Source organism: Equus przewalskii, chromosome 7, assembly GCF_037783145.1.
Source record: "Equus przewalskii isolate Varuska chromosome 7, EquPr2, whole genome shotgun sequence".
NCBI lineage: Eukaryota > Metazoa > Chordata > Mammalia > Perissodactyla > Equidae > Equus > Equus przewalskii.
This window is the reverse complement of record NC_091837.1, coordinates 87,425,218-87,442,256: the sequence shown is the minus strand read 5'-3', so window position 1 is coordinate 87,442,256 and position 17,039 is coordinate 87,425,218. Positions and strand designations below refer to the sequence as shown.

Sequence of the window (17,039 nt, the reverse complement as noted above, 5' to 3'; positions counted from 1 at the left end):
TCTTGTGTTTTTAATCACTAGCCAGAGAGTGGTATATTTGTTTAGTATGAAGTTTAGCACATGAAAGGTTTACCCAGAGAGCAGCGTTAAAACCAAGAAAGAGAAAAAAAATAGGTAGCTAACTTGTTCTGCATAAGAAAGGAGGAGGAATTTGAATGAATTGAAGAGAAAGAGGAAAAGGAAAAGAAGAGAGAGGAAGAGCTGGTCAACACACAGAAGGCTGGAGAAAGCTGACATGAGAAATCCCAAACAGCAGGAAGCCTGAGAGACTTTGTAAGTAATGTGTAATATTCAGTTTTAATCTCCATGCCTCCTGTGATATAAGCCTCCACACTTCACCCCAAACCTTCAGTAGTCTGCGGCAAAGAAATGGGCCTCACTTGGCCTAGTACCCCCAGGAAATGAATCATCAAATCCAGGAGGACACTGTCAAAAAATAAAGCAAAGAATAAAGACAGAGGCCACGTTCTATGTGGGGCGACAGGGAAAGAAGAGAATGAACAGCCTGGGAACCAGAGGGGCCTAGATTATGAAGCCCTCAGGACTTTGCAGAAAACTTGGGAAAGGATTTTAACAAACTGAGATTGAGATTCTCAGCTTTTTTTTTTTTTTTAAGGTACACTTTTTGGTGAGGAAGATTGGCCCTGAGCTAACATCTGCTGCCAATCTTCCTCTTTTTTTGTCTCCCCAAAGCCCCAATACATAGTTTCATATCCTAGTTGGAGGTCATTCTAGTTCTTCCATGTGGGATGCCACCACAGCACGGCTTGATGAGTGGTGTGTAGGTCTGCATCCAGGATCCGACCCAAAGAACCCTGGGCCCCTGAAGCAGAGTGCGCAAACTGAACCACTCGGCCATGGGGCTGGCCCTCTCAGCTTATTTTAATAAGATCTCAAAGGCAGCAGGTGACAACAAATGACATCTAGGTTCCAATTCTTTAGCTCTGTCCTCCGAGAGCCCCCAAGTGCCACACCACAGAGCCATGATTTTAGAAATGAAAGGCCAGCAGCTTCCCATGCATATGATGAAACATTCAATATGGAAGTTTCTTCGGTGACCTCATGCAATGTTTTGAAGTTCCGTGCAACTTGAACAAATGTTTTCTGCTCACTTTATAACCAGTTTGTTAGTGAATAAAATAGAAGGGCTTCTCCAGAGTTTTAGATCTTTCTATCATGATCCTCAATAACCCTAAAGTTTCATTCATTTATTTAATAAATGTGTATTTAGCATCTTCTGTGGGTCAGACACAGAACAGTGCTTCTCTAAGGGAGCTTCAATCCTGAGCAACAGTCCCACACCCTGGCTGTTTATCAGAATTATTGGGTAAGCCTTATAAAAAGAAAGATTCCAAAGAACCCACTCCAGACCTACCATGTCAAGAATCTCCTTTTGATCTCTATATCTTTTGGTTTTCCAATAAGCAAGAGTGGAAGAATGAGAAATAGAAACAGACCAAATAGTGGAAGTAGAATAAAAAAGATACCACAACCACTTTCCCAGAGGTAAGATTACAGCATGTCATCTGGATATTGGCTGAGTTCAGGGAGGGATCCTCACAAAATCCTGCCCATTAACCACAATGAGATAGCATTTCATACCCACTAGCATCGCATCATCATGATGATGGACGATAACAAGTGTTGATAAGGATGTGAAGAAACTGGACCCTTCCTACATCACTGGTGGGAATGAAAAACAGCATAGCCACTTTGGAAAACAGTCTAGCACTTCCTCAAAACGTAGAGTTACCATATGACCTAGCAATTCCACTCATAGGTAATTGAAAATGTCCACACAAACATTTGTAAGTGATGTTCATAGCAGCATTATTCATAATAGCCAAAAAGTGGAAACAACTCAAAAGTCCCTCAACTAATGAATTGGTAAATGAAGTGTTATATATCCATTCAATAGAATATTATTCAGCTATGAAAAGAAATGAAGGCACAGCGAAGGAAACCGTCAACAAAACGAAAAGGCAACCTACCAAATGGGAGAAAATATTTGCAAGTTGTATATTTGATACGGGGTTAACATCCAAAATATGTAAAGAATCTCATACAACTCAATAGCAAAAAACAAACAATCTGATTAAAAACTGGGCAAAGGATCGGAATAGACATTTTTCCAAAGAAGACGTACAGATAGCCAACGGGTACGTGAAAAGATGCTCAACATTACCAATCATCAAGGAAATGCAAATCAAAACCACAGTGAGATGTCAGTTCACACCTGTTAGAATAGCTATTATAAAAAAGACAAGAAATAACTAGTGCTGGTAAGGATGTAGAGAAAAGGGAACCCTCGTGCACTGTTAGTGGGAATGTAAATTAGTGCAGCCACTATGGAAAACAGTATGAAGGTTTCTCAAAAAATTAAAAATAGACCTATCATATGATCCAGCAATTCCACTTCTGGGTATTTATCTGAAGAAAATGAAAACACAAACGTGAAAAGATATATGTACTCCCTTGTTCAGCGCAGCATTATTGACAATAACCAAGATGTGGAAACAACCTAAGTGCCCATTAATGGAGGAATGAATAAAGAAAACGTGGTGTGTGTGTATATATATATATTATGGAATATTGTTCAGCCATAAAAAAAGAACAAAATCTTGCCATTTGCAACAACATGGATGGACCTTGAGGGCATTATGCTAAATGAAATGAGTCAGACAAAGAAAGACAAATACCATATAATCTCATTTATATGAGGAATCTATAAAAAAAACAAAACACTAAGGTCAGAGAGCAGATTGGTGGTTGCCAGAGGTACGGGGTAGGGGTGGGGCAAAATGGGTAAAGGGGGTCAAAAGGTACAAACTTCAAGTTATAAAATAAGTCCTGGGGATGAAAATGTACAGCATGGCAACGATTGTTAATAATACTGCATTGTGTATTTGAAAGTTGCTAAGAGAGTAAATCGTAAAAGTTCCCATCACAAGAAAAAAATTCTTTAACCCTGTATCGTGACAGAGGTTAACCAGACTTATTGTGGTGATCATTTTGCAATATATAAAAATATCGAATCATTCATGTTGTACACCTGAAACTAATATAATGTTGTATGTCCATTATACTTTAATTTAAAAAGAAGGAGTGAAGGACTGATACAGGCTATAACATGGTTCATACCTTGAAAACATTATGCCAAGTGAAAGCAGCAAGTCACAAAAGTCCACTTATTACCTGATTCCGCTTATATAGAATATCCAGAATAGGCAAATCCATAGAGAAAGAAAATACATTAGTGGTTGCCAGGGGTTAGGCGGAAGATGGAACGGGGAGTGACTGCTAACAGATATGGGGTTTCTTTTGGGGGTGATGAAAAGTTTCTGAAATTAGATAGTGATGATTTTACAACCTGGTGAATATACCAAAACCACTGAATTGCTCACCTTAAAGGGGTGAATATTATGGCATGTGAACTATATCTCAATTCAAAATATATATTAAAAAAAATTTTAATGGCATCATAAAAAATAATCCTGCCCATTGCATCACAAGGAAGAAAGCATTAAATGGGGGAAAGAAGGGTCTTAAGGTATGAACTCCTAGATTTTAAGGGCAAGGAATATATCTTATTTATCTGTGTGAGCCCAGGAGCCATTACGCCTCCTAGCCTGTGTACCATACCCTCTGCATCAGTTAAGATGTTTCCCATTATCAGCTAAGGAAAATGCAACTCAAACTCGCCTAAATAATAGAGAAATTACTGGTCCATTTGACTGAAAAAGCCCAGATTTGGACTTCAGGTAAGGTTTGCTCATCAAGGACCCAATTTCTTTCCATCTCTCATCTGCTTTTTGGATAACTTTGACCCCTGACTAGATTCCTTCTTGCTCCTAAGATAGCTTCCAGTAGTTTCTAGAGGTACAGGCTTGCTCATTTAAGACCCTGGTAGCTTACTCAAAGTTCAGGGAGTAATAACTGTTGATCTTTATCCGGCAGACTTAGGTCTTGCACCATAACAAAATGAATCGCTGAATCCAGGAGGACAACGTCAGAGAATAAAGCAATGAGGCCCAGAGCTAAGCAGCGAAGCTAAGTTAGTTTTCTTGCTGGGAAAAAGGGAGCCACTCATTCAGCACCTGCCTGAAAGAACAAGGATAGGCATATAGGATAAAGGAGTATTTATTCCACATAGGAGGGATTCTAGGCTTTAAGTGCTGATTATTTTGGGGGGGAATTGAAAATTGCTCCTTTTCGTGGGTCTTTTTTTTAAACGTATGTGACCAAGTGCAGGCATGGTTTTCCAAGAGATCTCAGGTGAGATACTTCAGGCTCTATCCGGCTCTCGCAGCATGCACTTTTTTGTGCAAAATTGGGGCTTGGCAGTTATGTACTTTTAAAAAACAATGGTAAGCACTTTTTGTTTGAAAACAATGAATCTATTCCTAGACGTCAGGTGGGGTCAATCCCACCAACACGGCTCTTCTGTTAGAAAGAAGAACGAAGAGACGGTTGTTGGTGAGGTAACCATATGCACAGTACTCTCTGAATTCATTCAATGCCTGAATAAGAAATACGTTAAGACAGTAAGGACGACCAAAGGAAGAGAAGCATGCAAACATGGCACTGGGAGTGTGTGGGAAGCCCTAAAGCTCTTGGAAACCGTTTTCTAGGCAAAAGACAACGAAAAAATGCGCCAGTTTTACCTTAAGCAATTTATCCACTAATTTTACCCCCCTCATTTTTACATTTACAGATTTGCAGTTTTAAAAAAAGTTATTGAAATGCTGTCAAGTAGCGAGAGAATTCTTTCCTTGTTAACCAAGATAAGCAGGGGTTTATTTCCACAGGAAAGATTCTTTGTGTTGGCACCAGCATCAGACACCCTAGAGCAAGAAAACTTCTCAAGGAAACTTCCAGAGCAAATTCCAATTAACTAAAGCTTCTCCACCAAAAAGGACATAACAGAATTTTTTATCTCCTCGTCCTACAACAGCCATCTTGCTTCCTGTTTTCAAAATTTTTCCAAGTTTAACACTGATTTCTCAATTACTGAATTTTTTAAAGCGTGTAGGCAAACACACTAAGAGTTAACAAGTGTGTTCTCACATTGTAAGAGAAGGTCATTCAACAAACTTCAGAACACCTGCTTCCAAGTCAAAAAGAACAAATTCTGTCTCTGCTGCTCATTGGCTATGTGACCTGGAGCAAACTGCCTAAGCTCTCTGTCCTGTCCCCTTAAAATTGCAGTGACAATATCCTATCAGCTTGTTTTGAAGACCAACTGAAATAATGCATATAAACCACTTAGCCCAGTGCCTAGAAAAATCACTCAAGAAATAGCTGTTGCTACGTTATAATTATGACAATTAATAGGAAATGTGTTCCAAACACCTGAAATGCAACCATTTATTTAAATGTTATTTAATATCCCCATGTGGCTGTAAAATGTATACATCCGAGAATTGAGTTAGAGCTTTCCTCATCTATCAGATGTGAAAACTGAGGATAGAAGACAACGTACCAGGAGAGAGAAATCTACGGCAGAACCAAAAGCCAAATTTTCTCATATCGGTTGTCTATATAAGCTAAAACTGCCAATTCATAGGAATATTCATTCTCAGAACCAGAGAGAACGCATTGACTAATCCCATTGTTTAACTGATAGAACTGTCAAGGCCCAGAAAGTCAATAGAGGGTGAAAATCAGGCCAAACAATTATTTAATGATCTAGTTAGTTAAAATAAATCTCATAGCCTCCTCATAAAAGTAATAATAAGGGGCCGGCCCGGTGGCACAGTGGTAAAGTTTGCATGTTCCGCTTCGGTGGCCCAGGATTCACCAGTTCGGATCCTGGGTGTGGACATGGCACCACTTGGCAAGCCATGCTGTGGTAGGCGTCCCACATATAAAGTAGAGGAAGATGCACACAGATGTTAGCTCAGGGCCAGTCTTCCTCAGCAAAAAGAGGATTGGCAGCAGATGTTAGCTCAGGGCTAAACTTCCTCAAAAAAAAAAAAGTAATAATAATAATAAGCACGTACATGTATATTTTTTTCCAGATACTTTTCTAAACACTTTTAATATATTGATTCATTTCCATATATTGACTCATTCCATATATTGGCTCAATATATGACCTTCTGTATATTGATATTGTCTCATGGTCTTCACTCACCTCTTACAGATGAGGACACCATGGAACTGAGCAGTAGAGATTAGCAAGGGCAAGGCTGGGATGCAAACCCTGGCTGTGTGCTCCAGTGTCCAAGTTCTACTATTACACCCTATGTCCCAGCCCAATATGGTAGCCACTAATCACGGGTGGCCATATTTAAATTTTAAATTAACCAAAATCAAATAGAGTCACAAATCCAGTTCTTCAACTGCACTAGGCACAGTTCAAATGCTCAATAGCCACACCTGGCCCATGGCTTCTGTTGGATGGCGCAGATAGAGAATATTTCCATCATCACAGACACTTCCGCAGCTCTGTGCTCCTAACCACCACATCTCACTGCCTCGCGGACTCTAGAGGTCTGTTTGCTTTGCCTGTCTATGCTAAGAGTTCCCTGAATTCAAAACAAATTTAGGTTATTTCATTCTCTTTGAGCAAGCAGATTACTCAGGGCCTATATTTTATACGGCTATCTAATATAACATATCAAAGGTTGCAAAGCATTTAGAAAACATGTTCCCTGCTGTGAAAAATTTAGAATCAAATATTGTGAATTCTCTGACGCCCATCACAATTGGGCAATGCTGTATTCCGGTGGGACAAAAGTAAAGGATAGTTGAAAGGCATCAGTATTATAGGCAAATCCAACTAATGAATTATTTTCCAGATATTTTCTGTATTCTTGTTGCTGAGAACTCTAAATGCGTTCTCCTACAGAATCATCGGCACACACAGGGGTGAAGTCTTTACTTCATCTGACCAGAGCCTGCTTAACCTGTGATTTATCTGAAGCATTGTATCATTTGCTGTTACAGGACTTTTTCATCAGATGTAAAACTAGAGCATGGAAACCGAGGACCGCTGAGATATATTCTGGCTTTAGAATGCTTCATAATAGTCATCCTTCTGAGATGATGATTTTGCATCCAAGTAACCCAAAAATTAAGCTCAAGTGGGAATCAAGAAAAAGCAACTACATGCACAGGGGTGAGGTGGAGGGCTGTGGATGCAAATCCTGCAGCGGAATCAACCGCACCACGTCTGTGCGCTTTTAGCCCTAACCAAAGTCAAGAACCCCAGAAGCAAGAGAAATGCTGGAGGACCATCGATCGTTTTCAAGATTCAAGCTTTTCAGCGTCTATTATGAGAATTAGGGCATGTGTTCCTCCTTTAACTCCTCCTCCTTCTCTTTCTCCACCTCCTTTTCCTCTTTCTCATTAACAGCCAGCTACCATAATGGGGAATTTATTATATGCCAAAGCATTGTGCAATGTGTTTTATTCCTATCATCTCATTTAATCTCAGAAAAAACTCATCTAGTAGGATTATAAAATCCACTTACAGAGAAACCCCAGGTGCAATTCACCCAGGTCACACAATAAGAGGTGGAGCCTGCATGGGAACTCAGGTCTGTGTGTCTCCAAGGACTGCATGCCTTATCACTGCAGTAGGCTGTCTTCAGCATCCGCAAATCAGGATTGCTTAGTATAGTGGAAAGAGCTTTACTAGAGAACCAAAGAGCCTTAGTTTTCATCCTATTCCACAATAATGCCAACTGTTACTGTGGGGAAATTATTTAATGTCTCTGGATTTCAGGTTTCCTATTTGTAAGATGGGGAGTTGAGGGAGAGGATGTGTGTGTGTGAGTGTGTGTGTGTGTGTGTGTGTGTGTGTGAGGAAGATTGGCCCTGAGCTAACATCTGTTGCCAATCTTCCTCTTTTTGCTTGAGGAAGATTGTCCCTGAGCTAACATCTGTGGCAATCTTCCTCTGTTTTGTATGTGGGATGCCGCCACAGTGTGGCTTGATGAGCAGCGAATAGGTCTGTGCCCAGGATCTGAACCTGCAAACCTCGGGCCGCCAACGCAGAACATGCAAACTTAACCACTATGCCACCAGGTCGGCCACAAGGAGAGAGGATTTTTGAGGTTCCTTCGAGTTCAAAACTAAAATTCAATTCTATTAATATATGCATATTTTAATTTTCCTCCTACGTATATTATTTTCACCACTTAAGTGATCATAACTAGTATTTACTGATTTTCACTACGAGCCAGGCACTTTACATGCAGTTGCTCATTTCGTCTTTATCACAACCTTGCGAGGTAAGTACCACTGTGGATTACATTAGTTTTACGATGCAGAAATTAAGGCTCAGGGCAGCTAAGTAACTTGCCCCAACAACGAAGGACAGAGGCTGGACCCAAACTCAAGGCATCTAACTCTAAAGGCTGCACTGACTCCTGTCTGACACCTCCTCTGCCTCCGTAGTCAGACACTGTGTGCTAGACCTTCCATAGTACACACACATACGCCTCCTGAGAGTAACAGTGCAGAAATATATTAAATCTCAGGAAAAAAACAGAACAGAGGAAAAATAAGCAAATATATTTTGATGACCAGCCTCCTAACAGTATTTGATGGAGAAGGCATATTCAACTTCTACCTGCCTCATTTAACCTACAGAATCATCTTTCATTTGTGAACTAAGCTGCCTTCCATGGAACTTTTAGATCTTATGACAAACACTGATTGTAGTAGCTCCATTAAGCTTAAAATCTCTAATAGTTTTCTTAAATTGGCATTTCTTCCTACAAGTTTAATAATAATTTTTTTTGAAGATGTGTGTAAATCTTGGCTCAATAATACTATCAACAAATGAACCTTTAGCATATCCACACCTTAACTCCTAAAGTCCTTGGACACTAAAAACCTCATACTGGATCGAGCCCCACCTATGTTTGGCAAACAATAGTGGTTTATAAGGGCAATTAAGACATCTCTGGAACAATGGCTCATTATTCTCTTGGACTAGATCTCTCCTCATGTAAGTAAGGCTATAAACTGTTTTCTTATTAGCTTAACCAAATGTGTCATATAAAAATTCCTCTTGTGGGGTAAATACATGGATAGATATTTGATAAAGCAAATATAGTAATATTTTAATTATAGAATCTAGGTGGTGGATTTATGGATGTTCACTGTACAATTCCTTCAACTTTTATATTTGAAAGTTTTTAAAATAAAATGTTGGGAGAAAATCCCTTTTTAAAAATATTTATTGTGTATTCTACAAACACTTACTGACTCCTCACTATATACTACACACTGGTACAGCTGTAAAGGGAGCTTACAGTTTAATGCAACAATACTGCAGAATTGGCTTATGTGAGACTGGGAACTCACAGCAGAGGACCAGATACTCTTTCGGTTGAAATCAGAAAACCCCTACAAGCCTAACCAGCCTGGGAAGGTCCAGTTATGTACCTGCTGCAAGTAAACCAATCAAAGGCTGTGTAACCAGTTTGAAAGCCAATGGGAAAGCTTCCCACCCATGCACTCTACTGCCCCTCCACCACCTCCAAAAATCCCACCCTAAGAGAAGTCCCCCCAAATAGGACATTGACCAATCAAAGACTGCTTGAGGCTTCCTCCTTTTACTCCATAAAACTCGCTGTCCTTTCAAACCCCTTTGAGCCCCCAACACAAGGAATGCTGACTCCCTTACTACAGTAAACTCTGAATAAACAGACTTTGATGAACTCTATAGGTGGCCTTCAACCTTTTGACAATCCTCAGCTACTGTCATCTAGATGGTTAGTTAAAATCAGTTATGACAACTCTTCAAAAACAAATATGGGGGGCTGGCTGGGTGATGTAGTGATTAAATATGCATGCTTTGCTTCAGCAGCCTGGCATTTGCATGTTCAGATCCTGGGTGCAGACCTGTACACTGCTCGTTGAGCCATGCTGTGGCAGCATCCCACATACAAAATGGAGGAACATTAGCACAGGTGTTAGCTCAGTAACAATCTTCCTCAAGCAAAAAGAGGAAGATTAGCAAGAGATGTTCGCTCAGGGCCAATCTTCCTCACCAAAAGACAAAATCAAACAAAAATATGGCACCTCTATTTGTTTTCCCCTATAATTCCACTCTCATTTGTATTACAGTCTGCTTTAAGAGAGAAGGGGACAAAATTACAGGCAGAATGGCACAGAAGCCAAGGTGCCTCCTTGAGACCATCTTGCTTGGGAAGGTCATATGCAATGTCTGTCTCCTGGGGAACAGTGTTGAGAATCTCTGAGTAATTAACTTGAACTCTGCATCAGCGTTAGTAAATGCTTTGTCTTCCACAAAGTAGAGGATAAGGAAGTGTGAACAGTAATGGCTGCCTGTGGGCTGTGTATTTCCTTTGCAAAACAGCAGCCTGCATAATCATGACTGAGTGACTCTAGCAGACTTGGGAAAAATTCTTGCATTGGTCCATCTGTCTTCATTCAGTCTCTCCCATCCCATCTGACCAAACACTCAAATACTCTTCAAGATTAATTCAAGCCTCACCTCCCTCATGATGTCTTCTCTCATCATGCCAAACCAAATTGATTAACCTCTCCTTGAAACTCTCCTAGTTATAAGCCTTAGAAAGAAGGAAAGAAGAAAAGGGAGACAAGTATGGAAGGAGGGGGGAGGAGGCAAGAAGATAAAATCGTTTTACAGTCTTCCTAAAAATTGAGAGGAATATGACCAAAGATCCTTGCAAAGATATATCCTCAACATTTTAATTTTAAAGATGACAATCAGAATGGCAAATAACATTGTTCAGTTTCTTTCTCTGTCACACCCCACCACATTATTCAGCTTTTATACAGAACTGTTGCTGTGTTTCATATATACTCTCCCTCCAAATTTCCTAATAGAGACTTATAAACTGTCACTCGATTCTGAATCAACAAAGCTTACACAGAAGAGAAGACCTGGCAATGTCATATCCGGTCAGTGCAATAATCTTTTTTGTCATTTTGTCAAATAGGATTTTGGAGTTTCATTGCTGGTGTGAGATTATGAAATCTAACAGGAGATATCAGCTTCATACAAGCAATACCTCCTGATATGTTCTTTAGAACTGCCTGGTCTGTGAGACCAGGAGAGTCTTGTCTTAGATGTCTGCACAAAAAGCCCAGATGAGGTCCTCTAGGATTCCTACAGGTGGGAAGTTAGAAAAGGTGACTTCTTTAAGCCTTACCAACTTGAAAATTCCAACAAGTTTTCTAAGATAAAACCTAAATAGAGAAAAAAAAGAAGAGAATAGAGGAGAAGGAGTTAGGAGAAAAAATGTTCAAATTAGTATCATGGTTGCAAAAGGCTGACCCCATAATGAGTCTGTAGGTTTGGAATGCCTGTTACACTTTACTTCCTAGAATAAGAACCTTGGACTCATGATGAAATTGGGCTGTGTAGGCAGCATTTCTCAGCTCTGTTTAAATACACTGTTGATGTGTTGCCTATGACACCATCAAGAGTGTTCCTACAGATCCAGCCATACAGCTGGGGCGGGCACAGCACAAAATGAGCCACCCGATGACTCAGAAGCTGCTCCTTAGCCCTAAGCTCTGATCCTTTCCAGGTCTAGAGAGGGCTGAGGGGCTGGTTCCAAAGGGGAAGCCAGATGCTCAGGCACTGTGCAGGGAACACAGCAGTCCCAGGATGAATCCCAGACCCCTCTGACAACCGAATGAATTTGCCCCTCCAAAACTCACCTTATCATCCAAATGAACCTTTACTTCTTCACCAAGAAACAGAAATATATGTAAAATTGTGCACTTAAGAAAGCAAACTTCAATTCGGCTCAAAAGTAAACACGAATGAGAAGGTGACTATTGCTTACTTGAAAAAGAAAATAAAACAGTAGATTTGTTTTCCTCATCTAATCATTTTGACTCACATTTAGTATGGCAATAGATGTTGAAAGTAAGGACTAACAGATGAAACGTAGATACCATAATCTGCCCGAGTATGATGGGTGAGGCTGACACTGCTGGTTGTCTAGGCAATGTCAGTTCTCCATTTCATCCTCATTAAGAGAATCTCAATTTTCACAGGAATGGCAATGAGCCCAACTGAAAAACTACAGTCACCAGACTCTCTTGCAGCTAAAGGTAGTGGTGGGAGATGGTTCACAGCAACAAGATGTATGTTTACTAGGGGTTCTGGAAATGGTCCAAGTCCTGATAATAGAAACTTATCCTCACTCCTTCATCTGTCTTCCTCATTCCTGGAATGCTGACATAATTCTGAGATGCTCAGGAGTTACACATGAAGGACAGCAAAGCAGAAAGTTAAGATGAGCCTGGCCCTGGAGAAGCTGCACTGGACCCTGAAATGATCACTGCCACACTTTTTATGGAAAAAAATAAACCCCTTATTTGTTCAAGCAGTATCAAAGTTTCTATTACTCTCAGCTAAATCTATCCCAAGTAGAGAGTATGGATCAAGAAACACCAAAATTATGCAAAATTCTTTGGGTTTTATTCATACCAAGTTGTTCCTTTGTTTTCAGATAAAGGAGATCATCTTCACAAAGACGTGCTGGTTGCCGCCCTGCTCCACGGCAAAAACCTGACCTCAGTTGGAGGAAGACGGATTTTGGGTCCTGTCATTTTGGTGATAAAGATAAAACTAAAGGATAGTCAAACTTCCTCACACTCTCTTCCAAGGTGAGCAACTGAATTCAACACTGTATTGACTACAATAAAAACAAAGAGAAATGTCCATGATAATGATGCCAGTGTACGTTTCCTACATTCCTATCAATGGGAAACTATTCTAGAATTAATTGTTGGAGTTGATTGTATTGTATATTGCCTGAGTACAAGGTCATCCTATGCCATTCTCCAACTATTTAGAGCAAAAAACAAAAAAATTTCAATGTATAAGCAAGGAAATCAGAGAAGCAATGACTTACAAGGAGAGATCCATGTATTTCACATAAATTCCAGCTATCAGTGGACCTATACCAAACGTGTTTTGGACAGAAAACTTATAGTCCAGACACCTTTGGTCATTCAGAGCCTAGAAATGAAATTGTTCACACCCAGTTCCTAGAATTAGAACTGCTACTCCTTTAATTGTTCATCCCTCACTTATAAAATCAGCAGTATGAACGGTTGCCTGCCTCCTTCACAAGGCAGTTATGAGAACTAGATCAATGCCACTGCAACGTTTTCCCCCTCCATTCCTCAGCTTGCAGTTTTGTGCTGCTTTACAGGGAAAACTTGAAAACAATTTAAATAGACCTGTTCCGTCCACTCACATGCAGGAGCTGATTACCTTTCAAAAATAGTGTGACAAACTTCTGAACCCGATTCTTCCATACTAGATCGGAAGCATCAACTCTCACATTGGCAAGTTTGTAGAGTCCATTCTCAAGAATGTGGGAGGCTGATAGAAGGCAGTGCTTTCTGTGAATGCAGTAGAAGGGAAAGAAAGAAAAAGAGCTTGTTAATTGTGACCAACACTTTGGTTGGTGATTCATCAACTCATCTCCTTGCCCACCTCCCAATGTAGATGGTGAAAAAGGGAGATACTCCTTTTCCCAGCCACCCTTGCAGCTCAGAGAGGCCATGAGACCCACTTCTGCCCAAACAGATGCAAGTGGAGGGACTCCTGCGAAAGATTTTTGTTGCTGGATGAAAGGAGACAGACATGTGAGAGGAGCTTTCTCTTGCCATCTTGACAGACCCCCTACATCTGCACTCATACAAAGCCATGGAAGGACTTGCTGTCCGTGAACCATTTGGTGACCAGGAAGCCTGAAACCTAAGGACAAAAACTAAACATGCCACAGATGTTGGAGTGGAAGGAAAGAACAAGCATGGGCCTCCCATGATTTTAAGTCACCAACCAATCCAGAAACACTTACCTCTAAATATCTTAGTAAGTTTATAACAAATGTCCTTTCTGAACAGATAGATTGTTCTACCCAGCTGTAGTATTCTGCATCTGAAAGAACACATACTGACTCAGATTAAGCACTGGGACCTACGAAATTATACGGGTTCTAAAAATATAACACAAAAGTAACTCAAAAACAATGCAACAATAACAGCCAAATCCATGAATAACCAGTCTCAAGCCACTTGTTAGTTCATGGAAATATTTACCTGGCAGAGTAAGAACCAGTTGGAACAATTCCAGGTTTCCTCAGCCTCTGGGTCAATTTAGAATGAATGCCAGACTTTTCTGGGAGGAATTTCAAAATGCCCCCTTCATTGAGAAAGCGATTACTTACCTTACAGGCACAGCTATAAAGACCAAGGAAATCATGAGAATCATTCCTTATATTTATATAGCAAACATCTCTGGAGAGATTGATAATTTCATTTTGTTTTCAATAATTATTAATCTTTGCAATATCCTGGCAGGGAGGAGGAGGGATAAAGGATAATTACTACCATTTTAGGGAGGAAAAGAAACAAATAACGTGAAATTAAGTGATTACCTATGAACCATGGTCAAAATGTAGCCCCACTTGGAGACAGCCAGTAAGCCAGCAGAGCTTAGACTCCACTATCTTAAATCCCAGTCTAGCCTCTGTCCCTCAGGCGCTGTTTCCTGATGATGCAGCAGGTGATCCAAATGAGTCACTCAGTTCCTTGCACATCCCAGAAACGAGGCTAGGATACAGAGAGAACACAGATTACAAAGGCAAGTCAAACCAGCTCATTCAGAGCATTGTAATTAAGGCATCCTCATCATTTTTTGACTCCTAAACATCTGGAATAAAAATAACAAAAAAGGAGAAAAAAATATAAGGAAAGCACCAAAACAAAGGAATACACAAGAATACTTAAAAGTCAGAGAGATTTTCAAATATCTACAAAGTACACAAAACTGGAATAACTAGGAGTAGCAGAGGGGGAAGAAATATTTTAGAAATATATTAAGTATTATTTGGGAGTTATCTGAAGTTCAGTCAGAATTTTTTTCTTTTTTCTTTCTTTTTTTTTGCTGAGTAAGATTAACCCTGAGCTTACATCTGTGCCAATCTTTCCTGTATTTTATATGTGGGGCACCACCACAGCATGGCTGATGAGTGATGTAGGTCCACACCCGGGATCCAAACCTGTGAACCCAGACTGCCAAAGCGGAGTGTGCCGAACTCAACCACCAGGTCACAGGGCTGGCCCAGCATTTTATTTTCATTTGTTAATAAGGCATGCTACAACTCCTTCTGGATGATGTGAGGTGGCTTGAAATAAAGTCTACATAAACCATAGGGCCTTTAGAATATAAATAATACCGCCTCAGTGCAAACACCTGCCCTGCCACATCCTGGCTGTGTGATTTAACTCTCACTGCCTCAAGCTGACTGATCAAACTTGCTGTGGGAGCAGTAACAGCACCAACTGCAAAGCGTTCTTACCTGACTTAAGTGTTAATTTATCTGAGGGAGCTCAGAGCACACCAAACAGGATAAATGCCAAAAGAACTATACCTAGGCCTATCATTTTTAAATTACAGATAAAGAAAAAATCCTGAAAGAAACCAGAGGGAAAAAAATACCTTAACTGTAGAGGAACAAAGATAAAAATCACATCTGACATCTCAGTAACCATGCAAGCAAGAAGAGACTGGAGGGAAATATTTAAAGTTTGAGAGAAAAACCCCACCAGCCTAGAATTCTGTACCCTTCGAAATTATCCTTCAAAAGTGAAGAAGAAATAAAGACTTTCTCAGACAAGCAAACATTGAGGTAATTTGCTACTAGCAAACCAGCCTTGAAAGAAATGTTAAAAGAAGTTCTTTAGAAAGAAGGAAAATCATATAGGTTACCAGAAACTCAGAGCTACATAAAGAAAGGAAGAGCATCAAAGAAGGAATAAGTGGAGGTAAAATAAAAACTTTCTTAAATGACCTAACAGATAACAGTTTGTTCAAAATAATAATAGCAACAATGTATTCAATTAGGTAGGCTTATGTATATACCTTATATGTATGCTTATATATATTATATATACTCCTATGTATGCTTGTATATAAGTGCAATGAATAACAACGATGATCCGAGGGGTGGGAGGAAGGAGTGAAGATCATTTCGTTATTGTAATGTACTCACACTATCTATGAAACAATACAGTGTTATTTAAATGTGGACTTGGGTTAGTCGTAAGAGTATATTGCAAACTCTTGGGCAACCACTAAAAAAACATTAAAAAAAGAAGTTTGATTTGCTACAAATGGAGAAAAAATGGAATCTATAAAACATTCAGTTAAAACTATAAAAGGCAGAAAAAGAGTGGACAATAAAACAGGAACAAATACAAGGGTAACAATTAGAAAAGAATAACAAACATGGTAGATATTAATCCAACTATATCAATAATCACTTTGAAAGTCAATGGTCTAAATACCCCAATTAAAAGACAGAGATTGTCAGAGTGAATCAAAAAACAAGACCCAACTATATATTGTCTATGAGTAACCCACTTTAAATTTAAAGATATTATAGATTAAAAATAAATGGATGAAGAGTTAATTTGTCTGAAGCTTCTAGAACAATGCTTTACCCAGAGTAAATACTATGTAATTCTTTATTATTATTAGAAGAATTCGATAATATAATTAACAGGTGTTTTTAAAAAATATATTCACATATATATTTAATATAAACGTTTGGAAGATTTAAAGAATTGACCATATCTTAAAACATTGAGAACACCTCAGCAGATTCTAAAAATTACACAATATAAAATTCTCATTCTCTGGCTGCAGTGCAGTAAGAAATCAATAAATTTTTTTAATTGGTAACATTTAAACAGCCCTTCCGGACCGCCACTAAACAAGATATCTTGTTTTATGGGGGTGGGGAGTTGGTGGATTATTGGTGGTGGTGTTTTTCCTGACATGGATACATGAGAAATTTCCCTCTTTTCTTTTTTAAGCCAGAAAGTTGGTCTTAAAGACCTTGAGTTCTGATTACCTTGCCTAGAGAAGGGATAACTTTGATTTGTGAGATGCGTTAGGGAAATGAGTTTTGCTCTGAGACTAAGGGAAGAATGTGGTCCTTCCTGGGGAGATCGCTAGATTCCGTGAGACCGAGGGTCCGAGGCTTTCGCAGGTGGAG

At 39.5% G+C, this 17,039-nt stretch overlaps 1 protein-coding gene across 1 annotated transcript in view; it reads right to left on the bottom strand.

Moving 5' to 3' along the window:
• Positions 1-12,586, bottom strand: part of LOC139084596 (uncharacterized) — a 163,227-nt gene extending 150,641 nt beyond the window's left edge. Inside the window, exon 1 of the mRNA XM_070627874.1 lies at positions 12,452-12,586. The gene's annotated coding sequence lies outside the window, so the exon portion shown is untranslated. The remainder of the gene's footprint in view (positions 1-12,451) is intronic.
• Positions 12,587-17,039: the final 4,453 nt, after the last annotated feature.